We start from the raw sequence: 18,500 nt of genomic DNA on the forward strand, positions 1-18,500 counted from the left end.
AAACTTCTCAATTACGTTCCTCATTATTCCACACACATATCAGAGACTTCTAGATAAGTAATTTTTTCTCCAATTTTTTTATAGTGTTTATATAATTCTTGTATGCGTGACACAATTTATTTTTTCATATTTTTTAAAATGTTAACGGATGGATCACTTTTTAAATTTTAATTAAAAAATTGAAAAGAAAAAGCTTTTAAGTGGTCAACATTTTTTTATTGTTTTAATCTTATATATAAACTAATATTATTTATGATCTAATTTTTGTATTTTCTATATTAAATAGAAATCTTAATTCCCTAACATTTCTCATTAAACTAATGTCAAATATAAATCTGTATCTAAACAAAATTTTATCCCGATGATAAATTGATTCATATATACATAACGTATTAGTTATATCGTTTTCTTCTTCTCATCATCACTTTATAGGTGCTTTATGTTTGTATTTGAAAATCTATATGTGTTAAACATTATTTCAAAAAGCTTAATGATTAATTTAACCAGTAAGTTTTTAGATTAAATTTAAAGGTTTATGAAAAATCTCTACTTATTAAAACAATTTAATTATATGCATCTCGATGTTACGGTGATGCTAGTTATATTATTGTCATACAAAAAGCTTTACTAACGTATTACTAAGCTATATATTTTGCAAACAAAAGGAACATATATGAAAGTTTTCATAGATCAAAATTATTATATTGTTTGGTTATAAATGCTATAAGAAATCAAAAGTGAAATTTATATATATATATATATATATATATATAATTTAATTTCTTTTATTTTGTGTTTTCTAACAATATTTTTAAGATATTTGTTCACCAAACTCCTTAAAATATATAATAATATTAAGAAATAATCCAAAAAATCATGTAATCCTGTATAATTACAAGCACATATATTTTTATATGCTTATGAAACTCCCAAAAATTGTTCAGTGTCGGCCACTTTATTTAAACACTTGTCAACATTATTATTAATTTATATAAAAAAATTATTGATTATGAAAATTTTAATATACTTTATATGTAGATATGAAACTTTCAGATCATCGAAAGTAAATGTACAATAGAAATTTGTCAAACTGAAGAGGATTACGACAGGAATTTATTAATGGTGTTCGACATTTTATTGATACAGTTACAAAACAATCTCAACTTGTGCTTGAAGGCGGTGTACTACTTAGATGTTCTTGCAACAAACATAAAAATAAAGTTTTCTCAACTCTGGATGAAGGTTCACTAGATTTATATAAATATAGTTTCATGCCAAGATACTGGTGTTGGGATTCACATGGAGAGAGTCCATTACATTTGAATGTAGATCATGATAACCAAGAAGGCACATGTTCTTCTCCGCATGCTAGTGTACCAATAAGAAATTCATATGAATCTATGGTGGTTGATGTTGCTGGACCAGAATTGATGAGTCAATTTGAAGAACACATGGAGAAGTCTCCGATCCGAATGCAGAAGCTAGAAAATTTTATGATTTATTTCAGTCTGCTCAGCGCCCATTATTTGAGGGATGTGTTGGTCATTCAGAATTATCAATGGTAGTTAAAATGTTAAGTATAAAAGCTAAATGAAATGTATCTCAACAAATCTTTGATGATTTCATGAAAGCTATGAAAGAAGTGATTCCTAAGGATAACTTACTTGTCTCCAATTTTTATGAGGCAAAGAAGCTAGTATCAAAATTTGGCATGGAAAGCAATAAAATTGATTGTTGCGTTAATGGTTGTATGCTGTATTACAAGTAGGATGATATACCAAGAAAGGAATGTAAATTTTGTCATTCTCCAAGGTACAAGATAGGTAAAAAGGGTAAAGAAGTACCTTTGAAACGAATGCACTATTTACCGCTTATACCTCATTTAAGAAGACTTTATGCTTCAATGCACACAGCATCTCACATGCGATGGCATTTTGATCACGAGTTTAAAGGAGTTCTTGAGCATCTATCGGATTCAAAAGCATGGAAGTATTTGGATAGAAAACATCCACAATTTTCTCAAGAACCACGCAATATCAGACTAGGATTATGTGCTGATGGATTCACCCCTTTTGCTCAATCTGGTAAACAATATTCATGTTGGCCAATAATTGTCACTCCTTATAACCTGCCTCCTTCTATGTGCATGAAAACTCCTTACATGTTTTTATCCATGATTATCCCTGGTCCTCGTAATCCCAAAACTATGATTGATGTATACATGCAGCCCTTGATTGATGAGATAAAACTACTATGGGAAGATGGTGTTTTAACTTATGATATTTATTCCAAGTCAAATTTTGTAATGCGAGTGAAGGAATCAGAGACTGGTGAGTGAGAGCAAAGAAGATGAGTAAGAGAAGAGAGAGTTCAGAGAAGAGTGATTTGAACAGTGGGGAATTTCATTACACTGAATGAGACTTACAGCTATACAAGGCTTATATAACATACACTAGAAGCTTCTGAAGAATTAGGCCACTTGTGCCAACTCAGCAGACTTAACTAACCTCCTAACAAACTTAACAGCTAGATAAATCTGACTAACTAACTGGCCATCTTTGTTCACTTTCAATATCTTCTTTCACTCTATCATGCCCCCTCAAACTCAAGGGAGCTGAATCTTCAGAATTCTGTACCTTGAGTTTGCCTCTGAGATTAAGAAACGCTGCTGATAGAAGAGCCTTGGTGAGAGTGTCAGCAATATGAGCTGAGCCTGGTATGTGACTTACCTGAACCTCATTCCTTGTCACATAATCCCTTACGAAATGCAAGTCAATCTTAAAGTGTTTCATTTTTGAGTGGAGAATGAGATTTGCTGCCAGCAAGACTGCACTCTGATTGTCGCAATAAGCCATGGGGGCTTCGGGAACACTCCACTTTAGCTCACTTAACAAACCTTTTATCCAGATCATTTCAGCAACTAAATCTGCTAATGTCCTGTACTCAGCCTCTGAGCTGGATCTAGCTACTGCCCCTTGTTTCTTAGACTACCATGATATTAAATTCCTGCCCAAATAGACACAGAACCCTCCAACTGATTTGTGATCATTAGGATCCCCTGCCCAGTCAGAATCACAATAGGCTTTTAGTGTCAGCAAGAAAGTGGGTGAAGCTTTGTCAAGCTTCAAGCCATAGGTTGCAGTGCCACCAACATATCTCAAGATTCGTTTGACCAGCTTTCAGTGTATCTCTAGTGGATGCTGCATAAACTGTGCTACTTTGTTCACACTGTAAGCTAGTTCAGGTCTGGTAATGGTGAGGTATTGCAGACTCCCCACCACTGATCGATACATATGAGGGTTTGCAAACTCAGCTCCCCCTGTGGCCTGAATCTTCAAGGTGAAGGGCAAGGGTGTATGGCACGGTTTGCACCTTGACATCCCTGCTTTGAGCAGCAGATCTTGGACATATTTACTCTGTGTCATGAGCAGTCCTCCATCACTGGTTTTAGTGACCTAAATTCTCAGAAAATCATGTAAAGGACCCATGTCCTTTTGAGCTGCCAGTAATGAGTATATCATCAACATAAATCAGAACATAAGCAAGAGAGGATGAAGTGTGCCGAACAAAGACCAAAACATCAGACTTGGTGGCGGTGAACCCCAGATCTTGAAGAGTAGTGGAGATCTTGAAATACCAGGCTCTTGGGGCTTGCTTCAACCCATAGAGAGCCTTGGTAAGCTTGCACACCAATGAACCATCACCAATAGTGAATCCCTGTGGCTGTCTCATATAAACATCTTCATGCAATTCCCCATGGAGGAAGGCATTATTCACGTCTAATTGACGTATAGGCCACGAATTTGCCAGTGCGATGGTCAGCATAACTCGGATGGATGTTGGCTTGACAACAGGGCTATATGTCTCTGTAAAATCAAACCCAGGTCTTTGGGAGAAACCCTGAGCAACAAGTCTGGCTTTGTGCTTTTGTAAACTGCCATCAGCATTGTACTTGAGGCGAAACACCCACTTGCTCCCAATAGCTTCCCTGCCAGTTGGGAGAGGAACCAGGGACCAGGTATTATTCCTTAGGAGAGCTGCAAATTCAGACTCCATGGCACTCTTCCACTTTGGGTCATCTAATGCTTGCTTGACAGGCCTAGGGTCCAAACTTGCAACAAAAACACGAGGCTTAACAATACCTGCCTTGCTTTTAGTCACCATTGGATGAGTGTTAACAACAGGAATAGAAGGTAAAACTATTTCCAAATCAGCGATTGGAATTGGAATCGGGACATCTGATGGGGCCCTATGAAAAGGCAGAGGAGAAGAAGGTACAGTAGAATTTGGAGGGATTTGTGTTAGGGCTGAAGAGGGGATGGTAGGTGAGGCTGTTGTTATGGGTAAGGTTGAAGTTGAGGTTGGTTGTGAGGAGAGTTACTTGGCCTGGTGAGGGATAATAGGAATACATGGCAGTGGCTGTGGAATAGCGGTGAAGATTCGAGACTGGGTAGGGAATAGAAATCGAAGGAAGGATCTTTGAAAGGGAATGTGGCTTTATAAAACACAACATGCCTTGTAATGATCACTTTTCCAGAATTTGTGAGACATTTGTAGCCCTTGTGAGAGGTGCCATAACCAAGAAATACAATTGGTGAGGATCTAAAGTCAAGCTTATTTCGGTTGTAGGGCCTCAGGTGAGGGAAACACAAGCAACCAAAGACCTTGAGGTTTTCATAGGATGGCTTCTTGTTGAACAGTTTTTCAGTTGGGGATACTCCATTCAGCACTGGAGTTGGGAAGATATTGATCAGTTGGACTGCTGTAGTGAAGGCCTCTCCCCAGAACTTGAGTGGCATAGACGCTGCTGCGAGCATGGTTAGCCCCATTTCCACAACGTGCCTATGCTTCCTCTCAGCTGTGCCATTCTGCTGGTGGACATGCGGACATGAAAACCTGTGAATAACACCCTGTTCTTTCAATAATTAGGACAAACTAACATACTCTGCAGCATTATCACTCTGAAAAATCTTAAGTTTGGCATTAAGCTGAAGCTCAGCCATATGTTGGAAATACACAAAAACTGTTTTTAATTGAGCTCTACTCTTGATTAGATACAGCCAAGTAAATCTGGAATATGCATCAATAAAGTTCACAAAGTAATTGTTTCCATTGCAATCAGACATTGGAGCTGGGCCCCAAATGTCAGAGTACACAAGCTCTAAAGGAGCATTATACACTGTTTGAGAGTCAGGGAAGGGTAAATAGTGAGATTTGCCAATGCAACAAGAGGTACAAAGTGGCATATTTGTAGGAAAAGAAAGATTACAATGCTGTAAAACTTTTGAGACTATATTATGTAAGGCATGTCCAAGGTGAGAATGCCGCAACATGAATTGATCTGAATTTGACTGTAAATGTGACTCCACTAAATTGAGCAGTGCAGCAGGTGCTTGAACAGGATGAAAATTCAACAGCTTATACATGCCTTTTTCAACGATTCCATTCAAAAACAATTCTTTAGAATCCTAGGATTTGACACAGCAACCATGAGAATAAAATTCAAAGAGAACATTGTTGTCACAACAAAATTGATACACACTTAATAGGTTCTTAGTTATATCAGGTACTAGCAACAATTTCTGTATAATAAGATGTTTAGAGCTCAATTCAGTTTTAAAATAGGCTTTTCCAACAGAATTAATACTTAAACCTGTTCCATTGCCAACACCAACTTGTTCTGCACCATCATAATTCTCTTTTTCAGCTACATTATGAGGGTCGGGAGTCATGTGATGTGTTGCACCTGAGTTCGGATACCAAACGGAATCAGTGAGAGTTGCTGGATTTGCTATCACAGTACTGTAATTAGCCCCTGGTTGTTCAAGTTGGTGTGATCTGTTGGTGCTTCTTCCATGCGGCTGTAAGTCTTCTTCATACCTGTACCAACAAGTTTTGGCTGTGTGGCCAATCTTGTTGCATAGCTAACATTAAGGCCTCTCATAGTCTGATCTTTCATAGTTTTGACTCTGTGTTCTTTCATAATTCTGATTTCTCAACCTATCATCATGTTGCTGCTGTTTTTCCAATAAAATGCTGCTGATTTCTGAAACCAGAGGGATGCCTTCCTCCTCTATCGAATCTCCCCCTACCTCAGAAGACTCCTCGAAAATTTCTTGTCTGAGTCCAGTTTGCTTGATACTGAGGGCTTTCTTGCAAGCTTTCTTGATTTGCATAACTGGATTGTGCTACATGTGCATATGCTACTTGATTCAGCTCAGATTTTCTAAATCTTTCTAACATGCTTTCATTGGCAAAAAGCACAGCCTCTAACTCTCCGACTGTAATACCTTACGATCTTGTTAGCAGTGAGGTGAGCAAAGGTGCATACTCTTTGGTTAAGTCATGAAGAAGTGCATTAACATGGTTGCTCTCACTCACTGTCTCTCCTACTGACACTAACGCATCAATTGTGCCTTTTATTGATAGTACATACTCATTTACGGAGGATCTTGTTCGAGTGTTGCTCAATTTGTTCCTTAATTGTGTAATCCTAGCCTTAATTTGAGAGGCAAAGTGAGTCTCTAACCTGTTTCAGATCTGATAGGTGAATACAAAACCAACCATCCGAGTAGTGTAGGGTTTCATCTTGCCGCTAGAAGCCAAGATTTAAGCAAAGCATCTTGCCTTTTTCATTTCTGAAATTCTGGATTAATATCGCCATTTTCAAGAAATTGACAAACTCCATTGATGTGATTCAAGAGTTCATTTCCTTCAATCATTGCCTCTATCTGATCCTTCCACTGCAAAAAGTTATCGCTGTCGAGCTTCATGTAGATCGGGGTTGAGCAAATCCTAGTGAGCTCGCCGTTTGTGCTGAGCTGTGGGCGCTGTGGGTGCTTCCTGAATCTGCCATGGCTTGGGTTTCGTTTTTCATTAGAAGACCAACTCTGATACTATGAAGGAATCAGAGACTGGTGAGTGAGAACAAAGAAGATGAGTAAAAAAAGAGAGAGTTCAGAGAAGAGTGATTTGAACAGTGGGAAATTTCATTACACTAAATGAGACTTACAGATGTACAAGGCTTATATAATATACACTAAAAGCTTCTAAAGAATTAGACCACTTGTGCCAACTTAGCAGACTTAACTAACCTCCTAACAAACTTAACAACTAGATAAACCTGATTAACTAACTGGCCCTCTTTGTTCACTTTCAATATCTTCTTTCACTCTATCAGCGAGCTGCCTTGTTGTGGACTATTAATAATTTTTCTGCATATGGAATGTTGTTTGGATGGATGACAGCAGGTAAGCTAGCATGTCCATACTGTATGGAACAAACCAAGGCATTCCAATTAAAAAATGGGGGGGACAGTTGATGCGTGAGCATCTTGTCTATCTTTTCCTAGTGAATTTGCATCTAATTTGTTGAGTTTAATTAAGAATTAATTATATTTTAGCCACTATGGATGCTATTTTGAGTTTTGTACAATACTGTTTATTTTAGGTAGTATTTGGCAGAATTTGATGGAGTTTCTACAGAGAAAGAGGAGAAGCCAAGGAGATGACCAGCGAATACCGACGCAGACGCATGGCTCACGCGACCGCACGGAATGGAGGAAATCGCAATGACGCGATCGCGTGGACTGGAATCTGCACAAATGACGCGAACGCGTGGACGACGCGGACGCGTCACATGAGCAATCTGCAGAATTGACAGAAAATGCTGGGGGCGATTTCTGGGCTATTTTGACCCAGTTTCCAGTAGAAAACACAGATTAGAAGCTGCAGCATGGACAATTCAAGTGGTCCCCATCCATCCATTGAAGATTTGATTATTTAAATTAATTCAAATTTTAATTCTAGGAAAAGATATTATTTTAATTTTTAGTTTTAGATATTAGATTTTAAATTTATTAGGTTAGTTATAAAAAGGGAGAAACTTTCCTTCCTTTAGGGAGGTCCTGAGGGAGATTCCACCTCATCCCATCAGGGAAACATAATTGACAATCCTAATTTTTCCTCTTTTCTATGAGTAACTAAACCTCCACTGTTAAGGTTAGGAGCTCTGTCTATTTGTATGGATTGATTTTATTACTTTTTCTATTTTAATTTATGTATGGATTTATATTTAAGAATTGTTTTCGCTCTTTATTTTATGAATTTGGGTGGAACGGAAGTATGACCCTCTTTCTATTTGAGTTCTTGTAAAACTTGGAAAAGCTCTTTATTTGAACAACAGCTTGAAAACAATTTCTCCTAAATTTTAATTATCTGGATTTAACGGGATACGTGACATATAATCCTTTTGTTTTTGGGTAATTAAAGTTTTTGTGGCATATAAACTAGAAATTGATTATCACCCTCTAATTGGAATTAATTGACCAAGGAATTGGCAATTAATGAATTTTAGAGGAGATTAGAAAGGTCTAAGGAATTAGGGTCTAGTCACATACAGTTTGCCATAAATTAAATCATGCATAATTAAATTAGTAGTAAGAAAAGTTAATCCGGAAAAATAGATAACTCTAAAACCTTAACTATTTTCTCCATATTTTCTTCCCAATTTATTTACTTTACTATTTTAATTTCTGCACGATTGAATATCCAAATACTCTTTTCTGTTTGTCTAACTAATCCTATCAAACACTATTGTTGCTTAATTCATCAATCCTCGTGGGATCGACCCTTACTCACGTAAGGTATTACTTGGTACAACCCGGTGCACTTGTCGGTTAGTAAGTGTAGTTATAAAATACCGCACCAAGTTTTTGGCACCGTTGCCGGGGATTGACTGTGATTAACAACTATTAGTTATTTGATTGTTTAGATTAGGCGTTTTAAATTTAATTTTATTTAAATATTGTTTTATTATTTTTCAAAAAAAATAATAAAAAATAAAAAAATTCTTGTTTTGCGTTAGCAACCCCCCGTCCCCCGTTTTATTTTTTTTACTTCATTTAACATTTGAATTTTGTTTTCAAAACGTGTCAGTTTTTTTTATTTTATTTTTTATCTTTTTTATTTTATTTTATTTTTTTTCCTTTTATTTTCATTCTGTTTTTTTTTACATTGTTTTATTTTTCAATATTTATTAGTTTTATTTTATTTCTATTTTTAACAAAAAAAATTTTAATAATTAAATAAAATAGTATTAATATTTTTTTTTAATTTCTGAAATTAAGTTTGGTGTTTTCTAGTTAGTTTTATTTTAATTTTTTTTATTTTAATTTTTAGAATTTTGTTCTTTTTTCTTTTTACCACATGATGCGTTTAATTCTTTTTGGTGTGTTGTGCTAAGGAAAAATAATGGAGAGAGATCATATGTGTTACTACTCACACCCGAGTAGTGATTCATATCCTTATGAATGGGGAAACTACCCAAATTTTGGTTGGCAAGGTCAAAACCAAAGAAACCTCAGTGCTCCATGTTCCAACTATCAAGAGCCACCACCTCCATATTCATATCAAGAACCACCACCTCTCTATCCGTATTATGAACCATCATCTTTCTACCCATATCAAGAGCCACTATCTCCCTATCCATACCAAGAACCATCCTCTTTTTACACTTATCAAGAACCATCACCTCCTTCTTATTCATCTCAAATACCATCAGATCTTGAGCTTCTCATAAAAGAATGCTTACATGATATAAAGACAAGTGTCAAAAATATAGAGAAGCATATGCAGTCGATTATCAAGTACCAGAAAGAGGAACAAGCAAATTCCTTTCTAAAAGATACAATGCAAGATCCTATGGAAGAAAGTGAGGAAATCAATCAAAGGAGTTCATACTCCAGTGAACTAGAGAACTTTCCATCCTCACACATAGAAGAAGAGGAAGATGCAAAAACAAAGGAGGAAGATGCACCTACAAAGGAGGAAGATACACAACCTCCCATGCCCTTGGTAAGCAATGAAGAAGAGATTGAATTAAAAGAAAGCTACCAAGAGGAAGATGTTGAAATAAAGGAAGCTTGCAAAGAGGTGGTAAAATTCAAAGAAGAACACAAGGGAGTAAAGCTTGCAAGACCTCTTCCAAAGCCATCACCATCCAATACAACATTCAAGTGGGTAAAATTCATATCCTTAATCCTTACTTTCCCACTTGAATATGGGCTACTGGAGACGGATGGTCAACTTAGAGCTCTTTGTGGCATTAAGAGTAAGAGGAAGATGGTTAGTGGTAAGAGTTGTCAAGCAAGGTTCAATATGGTTGCATGCTCCAAATCGAAGTGCAAGGAATAGTGTAGATCTCAATTGAATGGGTCCAGAAGGTTGTTTGGATGCCTCTGTGAGAATTCAGATTGCTTGCCACCCGGTGGGAACAATGGTGATACACAAGAAGACGGGTGTAAAAGCAAGGTTTGGGACCCTGAATTCATTCCCACAATCAACACTCTTGGGGCCCTGTCACTTGTTTCCACTTGCTCAAAGGCGTTATGCATCTCGTTTGGGATCCCGGTAGCCATTGGAATTACAAATATTGGTGGAGATTCCTAGATCAGTACAAGCACAAGCCACCATAACAAGAAGCTCACAACATGTCCAACTTAAGGACTTTAACTAAAAGTGCTTGGTGGGAGACAACCCACCGTGGTATGATCGTTCTTTTTCATTCTTAGTTATTTTTCGTAGTAGTAGTTTTTACTTAGTTAATTTTTATTAAGTTCTTACTAATTTTCTGATCATGCAGCTATTTTATCATAGGAACCGAACACCTCAGGCTAAAAAAAAAAAAAAACAAGAGAGGCACACGACGCGATTGCGTCAATCATGTGTGCGTGAAAAATAAATTTGAACAGAGAGTTGCGCAGGAGTGGCGCAAGAATGATGCCTCTAGCACAAACAAGCCCATGCAGACGCATGGCTCACGCGATCGCGTTATTCATGATTTTTGCCACTTCACCCGACCGCGTCATCCACGCGGACGCATGACCCGAAAAATCGACGTAAAAGGTGTCTGGACAGAGAGTTAAGCTGGCTTGAGGCAAGAAGTGTGCTAAAAGCACAAATTTGGTCACGCGGACGCGTGCCTGACGCGTCCGCGTCAATTGCATACATGGCCATCCACGCGGACGCGTGCATGACGCTAATGCGTCATTATGAAGGATGCGCGACGTACGCGATCGCGTCATTGACGCGAACGTGTCGCTTGCGCCGCCCAGTTTCTTTCTCTCTCTCCCAATCCTCATTCTCTCTTATTCTCTTATCCTTTTAATATTTGTCTCTTCTATTTTCAGTTCTTCTTTGCTTGAGGACAAGCAAACCTTTAAGTTTGGTGTTGACGCTGTGCTTATAGGTTTTCTAGTACAAAAGGGAGGTGAATCATCTTCGCGAAGGAGCACAACCTGAAGAATAAAGCGACCGCTAGGATAATTAAGGTGGTTGAGTTCCTTTCATTTTTTATTCCTCCCCTCTTTTTCTATGTTATGTTCCGGTTTTCTGTTATTTTACTTTATTTGTTGCATGATCCTTTATTAGTTAGAATCCTAGGACTAGTTTAGTTCTCTCTATTGCTTTAATTCTAAAAAAAAATAAAAAAATGTCTCATGTATTACTCACTGAGCTTAATTTCAAATAAAAAATACAGGAGTGATATATTGCATGAGAAATTGGGTCTATATTGAAGAATAATCTTATTTACTTAAATGTGGTGGTGTTTTCTGTGATTCTGAATGCATGACATGAACAGTGCATATTTTTGATAGTGAAGTTTATGAATGTTAAAATTGTTGGCTCTTGAAAGAATGATGAAAAAAGAAAAATGTTATTGATAATCTGAAAAATCATAAAATTGATTTTTGAAGCAAGAAAAAGCAGTGAAAAATACAAAGCTTGCGAAAAAAATTAATAAAATAAAGAAAAAAAAGAAAAAGAAAAAGCAAGCAGAAAAAGCCAATAACCCTTTAAACTAAAAGGCAAAGGGTAAAAAAGGATCCAAGACTTTGAGCATTAATGGATAGGAGGGCCCTAAGGAATAAAATACTGGACTAAGCGGCTAAATCAAGCTGTCCCTAACCATGTGCTTGTGGCGTGAAGGTGTCAAGTGAAAAGCTTGAGACTGAGCGGTTAAAGTCGTGGTCCAAAGCAAAAAGAGTGTGCTTAAGAACTCTGGGCACCTCTAACTGGGGACTCTAGCAAAGCTGAGTCACAATCTGAAAAGGTTCACCCAGTTATGTGTCTGTGGCATTTATATATCCGGTGGTAATATTGGAAAACAAAATGCTTAGGGTCACAGCCAAGACTCATAAAGTAGCTGTGTTCAAGAATCAACATACTGAACTAGGAAAATCAATAACACTATCTGAATTCTGAGTTCCTATGGATGCCAATCATTATGAACTTCAAAGGATAAAGTGAGATGCCAAAACTGTTCATGATTGCAGTTATAAACCCCACTACAAGAGAAGACATGGGCTTAATCGAACTCTCATTCTCATGCAAATTCACATCCTAAGCTTATATTAGTTTTGGTTGCTTGAGGACAAGCAACAGTTTAAGTTTGGTGTTGTGATGTGTGAGCATCTTGTCTATCTTTTCCTAGTGAATTTGCATCTAATTTGTTGAGTTTAATTAAGAATTAATTATATTTTAGCCACTATGGATGCCATTTTGAGTTTTGTACAATACTGTTTATTTTAGATAGCATTTGGCAGAATTTGATGGAGTTTCTGCAGAGAAAGAGAAGAAGCCAAGGAGATGACCAGCGAATACCGATGCGGACACATGGCTCACGCGACCGCGCGGAATGGAGGAAATCGCAATGACGCGATCGCGTGCCTGACGCGATCGCGTGGACTAGAATCTGCACAAATGACATGAACGCGTGGACGACGCGGACGCGTCACATGAGCGATCTGCAGAATTGACAGAAAACGCTGGGGTGATTTCTGGGCTATTTTGACCCAGTTTCCAGCACAGAAAACACATATTAGAAGCTGCAGCATAGACAATTCAAGTGGTCCCATCCATCCATTGAAGATTTGATTATTTAAATTAATTCAAATTTTAATTCTAGGAAAAGATATTATTTTAATTTTTAGTTTTAGATATTAGATTTTAAATTTATTAGGTTAGTTATAAAAAGGGAGAAACTTTCCTTCTTTTAGGGAGGTCTTGGGGGAGATTCCACCTCATCCCATCAGGGAAACATAATTGACAATCCTAATTTTTCCTCTTTTCTATGAGTAACTAAACCTCCACTGTTAAGGTTAGGAGCTCTGTCTATTTGTATGGATTGATTTTATTACTTTTTCTATTTTAATTTATGTATGGATTTATATTTAAGAATTATTTTCGCTCTTTATTTTATGAATTTGGGTGGAACGGAAGTATGACCCTCTTTCTATTTGAGTTCTTGTAAAACTTGGAAAAGCTCCTTATTTGAACAACAGTTTGAAAACAATTTCTCCTAAATTTTAATTATCTAGATTTAATAGGATACGTGACATATAATCCTTTTGTTTTTGGGTAATTAGAGTTTTTGTGGCATATAAACTAGAAATTGATTATCACCCTCTAATTGGAATTAATTGACCAAGGAATTGGCAGTTAATAAATTTTAGAGGAGACTAGAAAGGTCTAAGGAATTAAGGTCTAGTCACATACAGTTTGCCATAAATTAAATCATGCATAATTAAATTAGTAGTAAGAAAAGTTAATCCGGAAAAATAGATAACTCTGAAACCTTAACTATTTTCTCCATATTTTTTTCCCAATTTATTTACTTTACTATTTTAATTTCTGCACAATTGAATATCCAAATACTCTTTTGTTTGTCTAACTAATCCTATCAAACACTATTGTTGCTTAATCCATCAATCCTCGTGGGATCGACCCTTAGTCACGTAAGGTATTACTTGGTACGACCCGGTGCACTTGCCGGTTAGTAAGTGTGGTTATAAAATACCGCACCAACATTCATCATGGTTTGACTGCCACAGACAATTCTTGCCAGATAATCACATGTTTAGAAGAAATAAAGATGCATTCTATAAGAATAGAATTGAGAGATCAGAACCTCTGCCAAGATTAACTGGAGAGCAAATATGGGATATAGTTTAGAATTATGATAAGATAAGTGATGTTGAGCAACTTGAGATAAAAGGATATGAAAGTACGCATAATTGGACCAAAAGAAGCATATTTTGGGATTTGCCTTATTGGCGTCATAATTTAATCCGTCATAACCTTGATGTAATGCATATTGAGAAAAATATATTTGATAATATATTTAATACTGTCATGGACATCAAAGAGAAGACTAAAGATAATGCAAAGGCTAGAATGGATCTGTCATTATACTGCAAGCGAAAAAGTTTAGAACTCCCAGAACAAAGTAGAGGTAAAATTATAAAACCCAAAGCAAACTACACATTTACCCTTCATCAAAAGAGGGCAATATGTGAATGGGTGAAAGAGTTAAGGATGCTTGATGGATATGTTTCAAATTTAGGGAGATGTGTTGACATGAAGGAGGGCAAGTTATATGGAATGAAAAGTCATGATTGTCATATATTTATGGAATGTTTACTTTCAATTGCTTGTAGTTCATTGCCAGAGCAGATATGGAAGCCAATAACAGAGTTAATTCAATTCTTTCGAGATTTATGCTCAACATCGTTACAAAAAGATGTTTTCAATAAGCTAGAAGAAAATATTTTAATTGTGCTATGCAAATTGGAACGTATTTTTCCTCATAGAGTTTTTGACTCAATGGAACATCTACCTATTCATTTGCCATTTGAAGCATTGCTTGGTGGTCCTGTGCAATATAGATGGATGTATCCTTTTGAGAGGTACCTTATTCACACCTCTATATTTATTCTCAAATTTATTTTTACTGTTTTATTAAGTCAACAGTTTGTTATTTGATTTTTGTTATGAATTTTTTTCATGACAGATTTCTGCATCATCTTAAGAAAAAGGTCAAGAACAAAGCACATATTGAAGGATCTATCATTGAAGCATACCTAATTGAAGAGATTTCTCATTTTTGTGAGTACTATTTTAACCAAACTAGCATCGATGCAAAGCAAAATGATGAGGGTGATGATTCAATTGAGCAAACTTTATCTATTTTTAATTTGCCTAGTTGTTTGGTTGGTGAATGCAAAACTTATTATTTAGATGACAAAGAATTCAGTGCAGCCATGAATCATATACTAATAAACTGTGATGAAATTAATCCATATATTGAGTGAGTATTTATCTTCCTATATATATTCTTACTATTAATAATATTTTCTTATATTAATAATTTTAATTTCTTTGAAATTCATGTACTATAGGATCTTTGTGGACTTCATACGCCAAGATCATATTACTTTAAGTGATGAACAAGTTGATCAATTTATTGAAGCGAATTTTGCAAAGTGATTTAAAAATTATGTAAGTCAACATGATATGATAATCTTATTGTACACATATTTTTTGGTAGATGACATATTATATTCTAACTTATTAGTTCTTATTTAATACAGGTTTATGATCCTTTAAATAATGTGACAGATTTGAATATTCATTCCTTGGCATGGGGTCCTTTGAGAATTATTAAATGTTGGCCTATCTACAAAGTCAATGGCTTCAAGTTTTACACAAGATCTCACTCGAGTGGAAAGGCAACTCAGAATTATGGAATATGTGTCAAAGGCACAGGTTATGGTGAATATGAAAATGATTTCTACGGCCAGCTTGATGAAATTATTCAAGTTGAGTATATTGGGCTACCACTAAAAAGAGTTGTACTATTTAAATGTGAATGGTTTGAACTCACGATTGGCAAAGGAACAAAGGTAAACAAAGAGTATGGAATCATACAGATTCGAAAGAATCGACGATATGGTAAATATAATCCATTTATCATTGCACATAAAGTAATTCAAGTATATTTTTCACCTTATCCAATAAGCAACACCAGGGAAAAAGCAGAATGGTGGTTTGTATTCAAGACTAAAGCAAGAGGTGAGATTGAGATTGAAACAACGGAGGATTTCGCATATCAAGAAGATGTCACAAATTAATCTAACAATCATATCTCAAATGATATGGACATTATTGTTGATTTACTGGATACCAATAGTACAATATATGAAGAAGGAGGAGGAAGAGGAGGATGATGATGATGATGATGAGCCACTTGGGGAAGAGGACGAAGACATGGATGAGGATGAGAACGAGGACGAGGACGACGACGAGAACAATGAGGATGAAGATCAAAATAAATAGTATGAAAAAGTCCACTAAGAAATGTATTCATTTGTATTTTTTTTAAATTTTTGATATACCTTAATCTTATGAAAAAGTATATGACTTTTTTATTTTACGTGATTTTTTTATTATATTTTATTTTTACTATTTTTTTAGAAGATTAGATATAATTTATTGAGAAAGTTTAGGGGCCAGCACTTTTATTAAAATTTGGCCAGTATTTAACCATCAAAAGAAAAATGAGTAATTCTCCACTATTAGATGTAATTTCACACTATTAAAAATACTACTGATGGCTAATTGATGGCTACAAATCACAAAATCTGCTGGCTCCTAGCACTCCTCATTTTGAATTATTATAACGTAAATAATTAAAAAAATAAATTAAAAAATAATATGAGGTAACTAAAAAAATCAAAATTAAATATAAGATGGCATATAACAATTTGTATAAGAAATTTAATATTAAATATAATAAAAATAAAAGAATAAAAAAATAAGAAGATAGAGTATATAAAAAAAAAGATAGAGGCTCCCAAGTTTAACTAAAAAAAAGTCAAATATAATATACAATGATAGAAAAAAAACTAACAAAAATATAGTCAATTTAGTTCTAAAATTTATAGTTCTAAAATTTAGGATTGAATAAGTATATTTGTTAATTTTTTTTATTTAGTACTGAGTACGTACTACCTGAATTAAAAGAGTTACGGTGAATAATAGATTAACTTACTAGTCTTTTTTTAATGGTTGATCTATAATGATTCAATTAATTATTTTAAGATTGTAATTTATTTCATATTTGATATTATACAAAAATAAATTATTAACTTAATAAAAATTTAAATAATCAAAAGCATACATTTTAAAAATAAACCAGCTAAATTTCGTGGTAACCCTACCAGAAGTACCTATTTCGTTGGCGCCAAGCACAAAATGGCTTCCCCCATTTCGCTGGCGTGGGCCAGACATGGCTCTGCTCCTGTCAGTTCCAATTCGCGTGCGCCCCTCCTGAGATGACGACTAAATTCATTTCGCGGGTGCTTTGCAAACAATGGCCCTACGCATTTTTGTAAAGATTTCTCTGCATGCGTATTATGGGAATTAATATATTTTATTTACTTATTTATATAAAAAAGCCTGCATAAATAAGCACTAACGTACCTATTAATCCAATTTTTAAAAATATGTATAATAATAAATAAGATGTTAATTGGTATGATGATTATTTCATATTTTGATCAAGAGATTTTGGAATTGAAAGGTGCAAACAAAAAATGTACCTTTTTATAAATTATATATAATTAAGGTTATTTTAGAAAAAAAAATTATTTTGGAATAGTAAAAATATTTGGGACAAATCATAGACTAATTTTTAAAATATAAATAATATTTTTATACTAAATTTTAAATTTTTTCAATAAACATTTGAAATCTGTTTGAAAATTGATGAACTTTCAAACAGAATTTACAAATGATGTTATTTTCATCCCAAATTTGTGGGCAAAAATTTTATCTACTTCGAAGGGTTAGTTATAGTAAAAGCATTTAAGACTAATTATAGACAAATTTGGAATAGAATTAACATTTTTCAAAATGCATCTCAAATCCGTCTGAAGTTATTGCGCATATTCAGATGAAATACAGACGAATTATAGTTTTTATCCAAAATGTGTTGTTAATCTGTAGGAAAAATTTGGCGCTATAAAAAAAATTTGGCACCAAAATTTGGGACAAAATTTAGACAAATTTGGGACAGAATATATTATTCCAATGCCTCCACCAAAAGTTATTCAATTTTTGTCTCAAATTTGTCCGAAATTAAAAAGTCATTCAGATGGAATAAATTTCGTCTGAAATTTTCATTCAAAAAAATCCTATTTCTAGTATATGGTGCTTATTTTAAGTGTGGGAAGGTCGTCTAATCGGATCGGTGAATTTTGGTGATATCTATTCTGTTCCAACCACTTCAGTTTTAGTTTTTATTATGCTTTTTAGATATTTTGTTAGTATTTTGATATTTTGGATATATTTTAGTTTATTGCACTTTTATTAGTTTGGTTTGTACATAACTAGTATCTTTATAGTTTGCTGCACTTTTATTTTGGCATGTATATATACCTTTAGTCTTTAGTTGTTGGTTGTGATGGAATAATGCAATAATTGAACCTAGTTTAATTTTTTATATACATAATGATTTGGTTTGATTGAAATTAGAAAATGAACTTAGGATTTTGATTTTTCATCCAATCACATTACATACATGTAGAATAAGTTTAGTCAAAATAATAAAATTTTTAAGACAATTTCTTTTTATATAGGGCATTGGCATTCCAATTGATT

The 18,500-nt window shown here is 34.8% G+C and overlaps 1 pseudogene; it reads left to right on the forward strand.

Annotated features, from left to right (window-relative positions):
- Window positions 1-1,332: 1,332 nt before the first annotated feature.
- Window positions 1,333-16,175, forward strand: LOC148554809 (uncharacterized; annotated as a pseudogene).
- The last annotated feature ends 2,325 nt before the right edge of the window (window positions 16,176-18,500 follow it).

The sequence above is a fragment of the Arachis ipaensis genome, chromosome B6 (genome assembly GCF_059453495.1).
Source record: "Arachis ipaensis isolate K30076 ecotype BB chromosome B6, ASM5945349v1, whole genome shotgun sequence".
Taxonomy (NCBI): Eukaryota; Viridiplantae; Streptophyta; class Magnoliopsida; order Fabales; family Fabaceae; genus Arachis; species Arachis ipaensis.